Below are 13489 nucleotides of genomic sequence, written 5' to 3' on the forward strand. Positions count from 1 at the left end.
GCGCTGCACGGGAAAAAGATGTGTTCCCCAACCCCAAGATTTTATATCTCGGTAAGGCCAGAGAGATGGCAGTGGGGGGATTGAGGGGAAATTGGTCAGCCTGTGCCAAAAAATTATACCCTTGACTGCAAGTGCAGGATCCTTCCCGATAATAAATATAAAATTGTTGGACAAAGTATTCCTCTCTTTTCTGCCCGTGCAGTAGTACTTTTGTTTTCAGGAGGAGCGGGACAAACCTAATTCACCCCAAAACGTAAACAAGGGCAGTTTTGGGGCCTGAAAAGTGATTTTTATGTAATAGTTCTGGCAACTTATCCTGGTAGGACTGATGTAGCCTGTATTACAAGATGAGGCCTTTTAACTTAGTTTAAAACTTGAATGAAAATGAGGCAAGCTGGTTACATGTGTTAGCAAGTTCAGAAAGTGCTAGGGAACTCATTTAAAGGTTTAAAATACTAGTTACAATGTCTTGGCTAACATGCTGTTGAAGTGTGTTTCTCACACTGGAGGAAGCCCAGAGTGCATTTCCACAGATCTGCTGAGTACGATTTATGTTTTTTAAATTGTAATACTCTAAACACTCCCATGTTCTCCCGATGTGTCGTTCATAAACGCAGCATTTTATCTGTCGCAGTGAGAAGAAATTACATCACTTTTCTGTTTGCGTTTTCCTGTCAGGGCGCCCCTGAAACTCTTGCACTCACTGAAGCAAAACCGAAGGGTTTGGTGAGCAATTTCTGCTACTTTTCCTGCTCTTTCTCCGCAGCTAAGCAACTTTATTCCTTATTGTTTTACAACAATCCTTCAATATTTGTGTCGTTCGGGGGAATAACTTGGTTCACTAGTCCACGCGGCGCGCACCAGCAGAAAACGGACAGCAGTTCGTCTGTCAACCGCCCGCCCGCTCCTCTCTCGACCCCGGGCCCTTTTGCGTTATCCCCGGCTCCGATTCTCCTCAAGCGCTGCAGTTTCCGCGGCCAAGGACCGCTGAAGCGAGGTGCTCTGCTGCAGCCCGGCAATCCCGCCGTCGCCTTTCTTAAACCCTAGTTCCTGGCTTTCGGCAAAGGATTCGTACGGTGCTTCTGCGGCTACCGAGGGTCTTCCGGGGGAGGCAGCCCTAGTCGCGGGTTTCCCCGGCTGGAAAGCCGAGGGCCGGACTGGGCCCCGGGGTGCGAGCACGCGTGGGGAGGGGGTCCTGGCTCTTAACACCCCCACACACACACATACCCCCCCGCCTTCATCGCCTGTCAGCGGTGCTCCGCGCCTCCCGCCGGCGGCGGCGCGGAGGACAGGGCTGACTGGGCGGCGGGCCGCCCTGGCGGGGATCGCTGGCCCGCGGGCCCTGTGACCGGCGGCTCCGGCCGGTGCCCGCGCCGTGGCGGCGGTAAGCGGCAGCGGCAGCTGCGCGGGCCGGCAGGGGGCGCTGCTGCCCCGCTCTGGCCCCCTTCGCTTCCCTCGGCGGTTCCATTGGAGCAGCCGGAGACAAGTTGGCGCCATTTTGAAGCCGACAGGGGGACCGGGGCGAGCTGCGGAAGGGGAGGGGGTTAGAGGCGATTGGCTGCGGCGACGGCGGCAGCTCCTCTCCCAGCCCGGAGCAGCGGCAGCGCGGAGCGGACCCGCCTGGGACTAGCGAGGAGAGGCGGACTGCGGCGGGGTAAGGAGCCCGGCACCCTCGGCCGCGGTTACCCCCACCCCGTCCCCGCTCCATTTTCCCCTTTTTCTGTTGGCGGGGGCGAGGGAGCGCCCGCTCGGACCGAGCTCCGCGGCCAGCGCTGGAGAAGGAAGGAGGGGGAGCGGTTGGGGGGGGGGGGAGAAGACCTCCCCTTGGCCCGTGGCGGGGCCCCCACTCCCCCCCTTCCCATCCCCCTCGCCCCTTCTTGGGGCTGCTCCCCTCCCCCCTTTCCCGTGGCCGGCGTCACAAATTAAATTTGCCGCCCCCCCTCCCCCCCAAACGCCCCGGGGCCCCGCGAGGGGTTGACCTTGGCTGGGCTACGCGCTGCCCCCTCGCTCGGGGCGGGGGCCTGAAGGGGGGGGGGGTCAGCTCCCCCCCCCCCCCCCAGGTGGCCCGGCGGGCGGTGTCGCGCGCTCAGCGCCGGTGGCGGGAGGCGGCGGCGGTGGGGGGGGGAAGGCGGAGGGAGGCTGCTCGGCCGTTGTGGTGAGTGATCGCGGTTCCCTCGGGTGTCCGCTCCCTGCCCCTTGCAGCCGGCCTAGTCCCCGCTCGGGCTGCACCGGGGCTCCCGCCGCTTCGCGCGGCTGCCCGGGCTTGGCGAGGGGACACCCCCCCCCCCCCCCACCTCCCCCGGCCTCCGCCTCCGCCCGGTTCGGTCTCTCCGCTCCGCACTTCGCAGCGATCCTCAGCCGTGAGGAGCTGGCGGCCGCCGAGGACCTCGGTTTGGTGGGTCCCTACTTGTGCGAACCCGTTTCTTTCATGCTGGCTTTTTTTTTTTTTTTTTCCCTCCCCCCCCTTTCTTTTTTCCTCCCACTTTGCATCAGGCTCTGTTAGAAAGCGCTCGGGAAGGAAGGGGGGAGGTAGTTACCGCTGCTTGGTAGGTGGAAAACTATGAATTTTACATCTGAATTGCCAGATGGAGAATGGTTAATTTATAGGTTATGTATTGTTTACGTTGAGAGCCTCTGGTCAGGAATCTAGGTATGTAACTTCATCCCGCTGCAAATAAATCACTATCTGTTCTTCAAAACAAATCAACAATTAATGACGGTGAACAATCCTGGAAAATTAAACTGCAGCAGACCAGCTCCTACAGAGCTGGATGTTGTCGTGCAAGCCTTATTCTGACTTTTATGTTTGCTTCCTGCACGGTTGCTTGCTGAGAGCTGTGATTATTTTGTTAGGCGTCCTCTTTTCCCTTTTAACACAACTGCTGAAGTATTCTCGTGTTGGTCTTTGTTTTGCGTTTGCTGGGTAGGTGCTTTGGCTGTAATTGATTTCTCTATGCTGGGGATGCAATAGAAGGAGTGTTGAAAATTTGAGTGGCTTTATAGTTGAAAATGGGTGTCAGATCACATTTTGGGAAGGAGATAAGGTGACGTGCATTCCTTCAGGTTTTCCCCTTCCGAACTAGTGGAATTGTTCTGCTTTCAGTTGATGGAAATTTTGCTTGGTATGTCTTGTATGCATTATAGATACGCTCTAAATATTACATCTGCTTGTGTGAAGTAATTTCTTAAAAAGGTGTGAAACAGCTGAATGTATGCTATGCTCAGACTACCCTAAAAGAAAACGGTGAGTGACAGACAATCAGGTAAGATAGTTTAACAGAGGTGTATGTATCGTGTTCATCACCGGCATTTGAAAGCGTGCACTACTGGAGAAAGTAGTTTAGTACTTTAGTACTTGCATGACATCTTGTGTCTGTGTTTGAAGCAAGGTTGTACTTTATTACTGTGAGGTGTGGAAGGTGTGTGGTGTGGTTATGTGTGTGGTGGTTTGTTTGAGTTTTTTATAATGTAGTTCTTATACGGTAGTATTTGCCTATGTGTCTCTTGCGTTCCCTTTACTAGTTACTATACAAGCTGGATAAACTGTAGTTCAGTTTTTGATGAAATAGCTAAATAGATCAAATTAAAATGCAAAATCATACGTGTATAAAGCTTGTACGCTTTTTTTTTCCTGTGTGCCATATAAATATTGGATTTAGGCTGTATCTAGCAAGCTTATTTATGGACTTAAATTGAGCAAGTCAGCTAAGTCATTATTAAGCTGTAATTAAAAATATAAAAACCAACAGTCATTACTAGCATTTGGAAAAGCATAGTAATGAAATATAGGCATGACCTCAGGCATTATCCATTTTTTGGCTCTAGAGCAGGAGGCTCTGTTGCCTCCTGGAGATCAAAAGAGATGCATTTTCTTTTGGGATACGTTGCTTTCTACCAGGCTCTCAGGTTATGCTTTTTTCCTCTGTCTTTCTTTCTTCAGTCACACAGTTTATATTCATACAGAAGAGTAAGAGGTGGTATGGGTATCTGTAGGAGGCTTTTAGTAAAGGATTTTCATTTAAAGGTTTTTAGAGTAAATGGTTTTTCTTTAAGTGTGGAAGAGGTGATAAAGGCTACTTGTTGCACAAGGAGAATTTTCTTGGGAGCAATGAATAAGAAAATGTTAATAGTAAAAGCATGCAAAGTAGGAAATGGAGGAAAATATGATACTACAACTCATTATTTTTCCCTACCAGTTTCATGCTAATATACCTTTCCCTTAATATTACTTACCCCAAATACATACCTCTGTCTCTTGACATAGTCCGCCCTGCCCCCCCTTCAGACAAGTTCCTTTATTAGAACCAAAAAGTAGTTCTGGTGTGTGGTACTGACAAGTGGTAAGGTAGTGTATCATACTCCTTTTAACAAGTTTCTAAAGTAATGGTGTTTTTACTGTTAGCACAAAATGTCAATACTGCAAACTGAAAAAATCTTTGGAAAGACAGAGAATATTGGAGGCTTTCAGTCAGTTTTGAAACTAACCGGTAAGGGAAAACTGAGGAAACTTTTTTTTTAAAAGGATGTTTTAGTGTGACAATCCTTGGTGGTGAAGTGTTGTGTTGATTTACTGGATTTGTAGATCCTCTGGACTATTTGAACAGCGTTGACAGATCCTGGAAGGAATCATGTGCAGGCTTTTAAAGAATTGCAAAATATATGCTTAAAAAAGCCACAAAAAACCCCAACCAATAAACAACTCTCCTTGTCCTCAGAGGTTCAACACCTAAAAGTTAAGACTGCATGTATGTAAATGACATACCTATTGGTCTTCCACTGGTGACATGTTCAGTTGAATGTAGTCTCGCAGAAAGCTTGATTTTTTTTTTTTTCTGCTTAATTCTGATACTTCAGTAAAATATCAAAAATACAGTGTATGAATGAAAAGAAACTTTGTTATTTTAGCAAGTTAGTGTTAGTGGTTATTTCAAAAGCTTTTTGGAACATTTTGGATTCTACAATAAAAGTGCTATAAATGTGAGTAATTAACACATCTAACTTGAAATAGTTCTGTGAAATACAACTAATATTTTAACTTAGTTTTTAAGACTCAAAATGTTAACACCCCTGCTCCTTTTAAAGGTTATTACTGTGTGTCTCTGCATATGGTGCTTTTCAACCTTTTCCAAAGTGTGAGGAAGTCCTTGAAGTAGGTTCTGAGGATTAAGACCTCCATTACTTTGGCCCCATCTGTGGAACTTACTCTTTCACATCCCGTCCCAAGCATTGGAAAAACATTCTGCATAATTCTGCTTGTTTTATACTGCCTGATCTTCAGCCCTGTTATTTTAGCACATGACAACTTTGGTATTAATATGCTTAAAGAAATAAGAAAAGCGCCATACCTCATTGGGAACAGATGGGCGTGTTTGTACTAATCATCTTGTGTCTGTCACCATTTATATGGTAGTACCATAACCAGGGATCAGGACCCCATCTGGGGTTTTCTAATTTAGACCCTGTTCTTTAAAGATCGATTCCAGACAATACTAACTGTGTGTACTTTTTCTCTGACTTAATTAGAAATCCTTGTGGATGCTTCTGCTGCTGAAATGAGATGCTTCGCTTGCACACTTTCTAATGGACAAAAAAGACACGAAGTTAGCAGTCAAAAGCGTTATTGTCTTAATTGCTTCCATTGTATAGTCACCTAAACTACATTTTGTAGGTCTTTTAAGGAGGACTAGATTCAGCTAAAGCATAATTGTTAACCACTTAGAAAGTAACTGTTGAGTGAGGTTTTCCACCTTTGTGTAAGTATGCCAATTGGTTGTCCACAACTTCTTTCAAAGCAGCCTCTGGTTCTCTCCGAGACATCCCCAGTGTATCTGCATCGTAGCTCAATTCAACATCAAGAGTCAGTATTCTGAAAGTGTTAGAAAGGAGGGGAAACCCCCCCCCCCCAAAATCAACAACTAATTTTTTTTTTTTTTTTAAAAGAAGGTGGGGAAAAAAATGAACAGTTATCCACACTGAGGGCAAACATACTGCTCATGAGGAAGTCTTTTAAAAAAAAAAAAATCTGCATTGCAACTTTCTGTATGTCATCTTTGAGCCAGTTTGAGTTTGACTGTTCAATTCTATTGGTACTGCTTTGATACTTGGATATAGAGTTTCAATGAAGACAGTCAGATTTCTGGGAAGTCTTTGTTTGGCTCTGCATTTGTTAGGTTTCTGTTCTCAACAAAAAAGAATTGAGATGAGTTGCCAGTTATGAAAAGTGAGCAGAAGATACTTTATGGAAACTTTTTACTATCTTCAGGGTTGTGTTTTTTTTTTTTTCCCCTGCATCTACCTACTTAATTCGAAAGCGTTTTCATGGGGAAAATGTACAGAGGTGCTAGGTGGTTTACAATTAGGTGTGATACTATCTCTGGTAATTATTTTGTTGTTTGACAGTTCAGTATGAAGCATTGTATGTAGTTCATTCCTGTACATAGAAACAAAACTTTTTATGCCTTCAGTTTGTGAAAGCTTTGTGCGGCATGATGTCTATGGATACTCTGTGCGCCATCCAGAGCTTTTCAAAGGTCTAAGGGAGACAAATCGTGGACACCTAATTCAAGGTATATAATTAAGTTTATATTGGGTTTTCTTCTTCTGAAAGTATGAACTAGTCAGAATAAGGCTATAATATTTTGGTTTCCTGGTTTTTGGAAATGAAAGAAAGAATGAATGAGCCCAATGGTAAACTCTTCAGAAGATTTGTGAGGGAGTTTTTCAGAGAGATGGCAAGTAGGAGATGCATTTCCCTTCCATTTGCCCAGCTTAGATTATGCAATCCATAGTTCTTGGAAGCATTTCTGCAACTGAGGGAATTAAGAACAGAGATTTTCATGCACGCACAATTTTTGGAAAGAAATATTCTGTGCTTATTTCTAATGGCTGGTATATCTGCACTTTGAGAACTCAAAACATTTAGTAAGTCTTCTCCAAGTTACAAATGTGGCCTGTAGTAAACTCTCCATCAGGGTGTTTGTACAATGTTATATATGAGCACATTTAGAGTAACTTTATTTCTTAATGGATCATTGCCCCCTTATTCTTCTGTATTACGTATAAAAATGCCTTTAAAACAATATCCAAATTCCAATTTCTTTTTAAAAATAGGAAACAGTTTTAATTCATTTCTGTCCTCATAAGTACATGTTTAGTTATTTAGTCTTTAGTTATGATTTATATATAGTTTTTTTCAACTTGCTGTATTTAGGTATTAGAGCTGCGTATCAAAGTTGGCTGACATATTTTCCAAAAGCTGGAAAATGTGAAATGAATTGACGGGGGACTGTGGGAAGGGAAAGCGTGTCTGGTGATTTGGGTGATTGAATGTCACTTTGGAGTACTGGAATTCTTTCTTTCTGTCAGTTTCTTGTGATCCCAGATAAGTCTATTTAAACCAAACTTGCCACAAGAGCTTATTAGTAGTGCGTTGATTTCCTGGGAGACAGGCTCTAGACCCTGACTTCTTCTGCATGGCTCAACAGAAGCTTTAGTTTCAGACATTGTGCTGGATAATACAGTGTACTGTAAAAGTTGTGCCCTAAATTTCTCTAACTGTGCAGGCAAAAATTGGGGGATTGCTCTTAAATTTCATTTTGTAACTCGGATTACTCATCTATAAAATGGGAAGAATACCCATTTTTTTATGAATAATTTTGTGAAAGTGTTGTGAAAACAAGTTAATTCTTACGGCACACTAACATACTGCAGTGGTAAGTCCTGTACAGGAGCCCAGTAGGAAATTAAGTCTCTTCAGAGCATGGTTTAAATAGGGTGTCATAAGGGACACACATTAAATTACAAGGAGAAAAGCTGAGTAGCTGCTTTGCTTTGAATGAGGAGTCCTGTGGTATGGAAGAAGGTGGTGAAGGATCAGGTAAATCAGCTCCTTTGTGTGTATTGTCTTTAATACTGTATAAGAAACCTTAATTCTGATGTTTCCTAACTCTTAATAACTGATTTTGCAACTATTTTATTACTTTTGCTGTTCCTTTTTAAGCAAACTTAGTAAACAAGTTCACTGTATGGAGGTGCTCCTGTGAGTCATTAGGTTGTAACCTTTAGCTACATGTAGCTACTACTAATTAAATTAATGGGATGGTATTAGTAGCAATAACTTTTTCTCTTGTACCTCACCCCACTTAATGCTGGTTATAAGAGCTTTTCAGTGGATTCTTACAAATGCTCATTATTGGTAGAAAAGCATATGATGATTGCACATTGTACGGCAGGTCATAGAAAGGACTGAGTTCTGTTGTATGTTCCCTTCCCACAGCTGATCTTTCTGCTCTGGTCTCTCTCTAGTGATTTCTCTGTCTAGTTTGTCCTCATACCTCTTCAGGCTTCTGATTCCAGTCCTTCACTGTCTAAGTAAATCCTACTTCCTCTCTCACCTTGTTCAACAGTTTTTAGACTTCCAGGCTTGAGGTTCCTAAACTGTGGTGTATGGAGTATGTGTGGGGTTTTGGGGAGGTGGTTTTTTTGGGTTTGTTCCCCACCTCCCATTAACTTTGGTTCTCAGTTGCATGCCTTTTCCATAGCCCCTAAACTTTCTACTCCATTTGCCCGATACAGCTTGTTGGTCCCTGCAGTGGAGTTGGTAGAAGTAAGTGTGTCCGTACGTCGGCCGTTTCCATGCTAAGCTGAGCTTTTTGTCTTGAAGTCTTAATTAAGACAGACTGCTCTTTAGCTGAGAATCTGGCTGAGGTGTGGACAATTCCATTTTTTTGTGCTAAAGAAACAGCAACATCTGGCTGCGAGCGGACAGGTGGATTAGTGATGGATTCAGTTGTCAACAGGATTTACCAGAGATGTTTGTTAATCTCGAGGTTTGGCTATGTTAACCTTCTAACTTCAGGGGAATCAGGAGACAGCAACCTATAATGTGCACATGAACGGTTCTTGTACCTTAAGTAATAGGTGGGAACTATCTGAACTGTGGTATCTTCATTGTATGCTTACAGTCGTAGTGCAAGCAGCTCTATTTACTAATACTGTAAAGCTTGCTCCTTTCAGTTGCAAACCTCATCCTTTTAACAATGAATAAAGAGTAGTTTCTATTGAGTTTTTTTACTGCTATCTCTTATAGGCTTTACTTGTGTTCCTAACTTTCTATGTATGGAACATAGACCAGTAGGGGTGTGTGTAGGGTTTTTCGTCGTTGTTTTGTTTTGGTTTTTTGTTAATGCTGATGCGCTTTAGATTTCTCTCCTGGTTAGATTTTTGTCCTTCTTGGGGGGTGGTGTGGTATGGGGGTATCGTAAGCAAGTGATCCAGTCTATTAAAATGAGGTGTGCTTTAAAGCCATCTGGATGCACTCCTCAGCAACTGGCTTTAGGTGACCCTTCTTGAGCAAGGGCGTTGGACCAGGTGACCTCCAGAGGTCCCTTCCAACCTCAACCGTTCTGTGAAAACACAACCCCACAGGGCTAAATAATTCTAAGGGATGAATAGCTATTAAAAGAAGTTACAGGAGTGAATAGGTTATTGGCAAAGAGAGCTTACATGTTAGTTGACTGTAGGGATAAATGTCAAAGGTGAGTTAGACTTTGCAGATTGACACATCAAAAGAGTCTTCAGCTTCAACTTTTTAAAATGATCTTACTGGTAGGTTCCTGTATGATAGCAGATGAATAGACTGTCACTTGAAGTTTCTTCTAGTCCTATGGTCTTAAAAACCTACCACTAATGCACTTAGTTCACCTGGTTTTAGTAAGTCTTCATCTAATTTGTGCTTTGTAATCACAATTATGGGTACGTTCTCTGTCTTCAGAGACACAATTATTTTTTCAGTCTATGGTTTTCTGTCACAAAGTTTTGCAAAAAGCAAATAAAAATGTTCTGGTTAACTGGGGAAAAAAGCTAAACTCATATAAGCCATCTGGGTAGACAACTTCTATTTGCAAAAGACCCAGCTGAATGTGACTTTGGTACTAAGATTTCTGTATGCAGCCCTAATATAAGTGTTTGTTTGTAATTCATATTGATTAGGAGTGGATGCAGTGTTATTTAGTACAACATCTGACTTTGCAGTACAATACTCATGCTTTCTTTTAGGTCTTACAATTCAGTCCATCTCACTGGCATTTTTTGTTTGATCTTTAGTAATTCTGTATTGAATCATTTACAACAGGGTGTGAGGCATGTAATTTTGTATTTTTTAATACTATATACAAAGTTAGGAATGAAGAGAGTCTCATTTATGTATATAAAAGCTGACTCGTTACTAAAGCAATTTTGTATTGGTTGTCCATCTGTGAAATTTTACAAAATGTTGGTTTGCTTCTGTGGTAGCATGCTAGTATTCTTAATGTTTGGGTTGGGTTTTTTTGTTTGTTTTGGGTTTTTTTTTGTCGTTGTGTTTTTTTTGGTAAGAGTGAACACTTTCATGGTAAGGCTCAATAAGGCATTTTTTTTGCCAAATAAATGGTATACTAAAATAATACCAAGTGCTGTTTCCTCCCAGGGGGCAATACAGTGATTAAACTTGATTTGTACCTGATGTCTGTCTGTTATAGTTGTATTCTGCTGTCATGTTCCCCTTCTTTTCCCCATGGCTTCCATGCCAGTCTTGTGTGTTTTCTTTTCTCCCCTTGTGTATAAATACTACAGACATTAGCCTTCTAAAACAATGCAATGCAAGGTATCTGAGGTTTTTATGACTTTTTTATATTTGTTATGCTGTTTTGAAAATAGAGTTCATGTAAAGGAAGACTAATTCCTACTTCCTTACCCCCATTCCTTTCCAACTGTTGGAGGAAGGAAACAAATCATTCTTGCCCTACTAAATCTTAAAGTATTTTCCCTGCTAAAAGAGGACTGTGTCAAAATTACAGCCATAGACTAGTGATATTGTCAAATTTTGATAGTTAGGCTCGTTGTCAGTTCTCTTGTTTTGGAGTAACAGTCTAAGAACTTTCTGTGAGTGTTTCTGGTGATTCTGCTAAAAGAAGTATTTTGCAGAGTGAAAGGCCTGCTTTTTCAAAAAATTATTCATGCAGCTGTTACGGATGCACGACTAACCAAATCCAACAGGTGTTAAAACTCAGATTTATTCTTCAGCAAAAGTTAGTTAGAAGTCCAGTAACATCTAATAAAACCACAGGCTCAATGATGTAAAGAGAATTAATACTACATGGCCGACTTAAGAATTCCCAAGGTTTAAAGCGATGGCTCAAAACGTGCGTATCACTCACCTAAAAGCTGAGGGCTCTCTCCCTCGAGGAGTTACCTCGGGCAGTGCCCCGGCCTGAGGGGGGAGTCCCCGACTGCAGACCTGCTGCTCCGAGGAGGACTGCCAATGTGTCCTCCGGCGGGACCCCATTTATACCCCTGTCGAATCTGACCTGTGGTCATTTAATTCTATTGGCTAGGAGGGTCACCTCGGTGTACCTGGCGCATCTCGACTGGCCAGTTCAAATTTCAACCTGCAGCCTCCAGGGTTTCCTTCCCCTTCTCCCTTCCTGGAGAAGTTTTGTTTCCTGCTGGCAGGATGGGGGGGGGTGGGATGTACTGCCATAATCCACCCCGTGACCACAGTCATGATTCGACTGGTTTCTTTGGAGTGGTGGTACAGTCACCTCTTGCCTCCAAAGTTAAAAGGGGGTGCAGTTTGGCGAGTTTGACGCTCATTGTGGGTCATCGTTCCCTTGTGGTCTAGAACTAAAGTGGAATATCAAACACAGGAATATCCAGTGTATGGACAGTTTAAAGGAATATACCATTGCCACAGCAGCCTACAACAGCAAGATACCAATCTCCTTCATATACTGATGGAGGTCTGCCATATTCTATTTGGATATTTTGCTTCAGCTATTGACCAGAAAGTTGTTCCAAAACATTAATTTAAAAACTAGAAGTCATACTCTAATTATCAGTTTTTCTTCATTGCCTGAACTATTTATTTTTGAGCTTTTTGTCTTAAGGTGGTTTGTTTTCTTTGGGTGGGATCTTCCAGTATTTCTGCTATTTGTAGTGATTTCTGCCCCTCTTCAACTTATCCTTCCGACTGTCTTTTGTCGTCTCTGTAGATATGCTCTCCTGATGTAGTAGACTTTTTGTACACTTTTTCCAATTTAAATTTCCAATTTAAATTACCTTGATGATAGGTGCTGGTAGTTGTACATAGTATTCCAAGCAAGTTCTTGCCAGTACTTTAAAATCTGTGTTAGATGTTGAGGTTTTGGTTTTGTGGATTTTTTTGTTTGTTTTTTGAAGGACGTTGTCTAGAACTAACTTTGTATAGCACTAGTGTATAGTCTTGTGGCGATTTTCTATGCCTGACCTAGGCATAGGACCCCGCTTCAACCACCTGTTTTTTCCCCTTAGAGTTGACTTTCTTTCAGACTTGCAGCATGTATTCTTGTTTGGAGGTTCAAATGCAGTCTTTATACTTAAACACTTCTGTTGCTCTAATCTTTTATTTCAGTGTTTTACTGCTTGACAATCTGATCCATTGCTTCATCCATCCATCTACGATTTCTACTTTAGTGCTTACATAATAAATGATTTTCAGTGCAAGGGAAGTGCAAATTGTTTTATCACAGACTGATCAAACATAAATTGTCCCAGGGTAATATGATAACCTTATAAGTTACATTTATCCCTGTATTTAAAATTTTTATTTTAGCATGCGGATTTTTTCTAAGCTCTTGAAATAGTATTGATGTCAAAGTAGTGCAGCTGTAGTGGCAGTATTACTTTTTTGCTCTGCATTGTTAGTGACAGTGCTGCCTTTATTTTCTTGTACTACACCTTAATTTTTAAAGTTATTTTAAATTTTTAAAATTGAAGTGTACTACACCTTAATTTTTAAATACCTTTAAAAAGCTTTGCTTACCACACTGGTTCATGAATTCTCACATGGTGTCTGTGCAGTTGCTTTGATTTAAAAATGTGAAGTTCTTAAGTGTAGACACAGTAACTTCTAGTTGAATGTACCTGTTACCATTTGCCACAGGAATGAAGTTTTACCTGCTATTTCTTTGAAAATTGGTATTCAGCTGACTTTTTAGGGTATTTCAGTATCTTCTTGATACCCAATCATTACTGTGCAGTAGTACTTTTTTTTTTCTTGGTTTTAGCTATTGAAGTCCAATTTTTTTTTTTTTGAGTTTGTTTACAGTAGCCATCTCAGTTTGGCTCCAATTCTGTCTTTATTCCTGTATTTCCCAGTCCTTGTGGTACAAATCTCTTGTCTTGAGGGCTCTGATTACTACTTACAACTTTTACTAAGTGGTTGTTTGAATTCACTTAGTAGTATGGAAACTTTCCTTGCACCCCAATCAAGGGGACAAACAGTTTAAAACTCAGTTTTGTTCCTTTGGCATGAACATTGCCCATGACCACCATGTTGGAATTGTATACATCTCCAAATCACTTCTGCTTTCAATTTGTGCCTTTCAAAAGAGAGACTGCTTGTGTCAATTTAATATAAACATTCATTGTCTCTGAATGTTGGCAAAATCATAGCCTGTGGGATTACATACTT

The 13489-nt window shown here is 42.2% G+C and overlaps 1 protein-coding gene across 3 annotated transcripts in view; it reads left to right on the top strand.

The window, feature by feature from the left end:
• The first annotated feature begins 1501 nt into the window (after positions 1 to 1501).
• The window catches only part of PDS5B (PDS5 cohesin associated factor B), a 124295-nt gene continuing 112307 nt past the window's right edge, over positions 1502 to 13489 (top strand). For all 3 annotated transcript variants that reach the window (XM_052812212.1, XM_052812213.1, XM_052812214.1), the window contains exon 1: positions 1502 to 1654. The gene's annotated coding sequence lies outside the window, so the exon portion shown is untranslated. The remainder of the gene's footprint in view (positions 1655 to 13489) is intronic.

Source organism: Harpia harpyja, chromosome 17 (genome assembly GCF_026419915.1).
Source record: "Harpia harpyja isolate bHarHar1 chromosome 17, bHarHar1 primary haplotype, whole genome shotgun sequence".
Lineage (NCBI taxonomy): Eukaryota > Metazoa > Chordata > Aves > Accipitriformes > Accipitridae > Harpia > Harpia harpyja.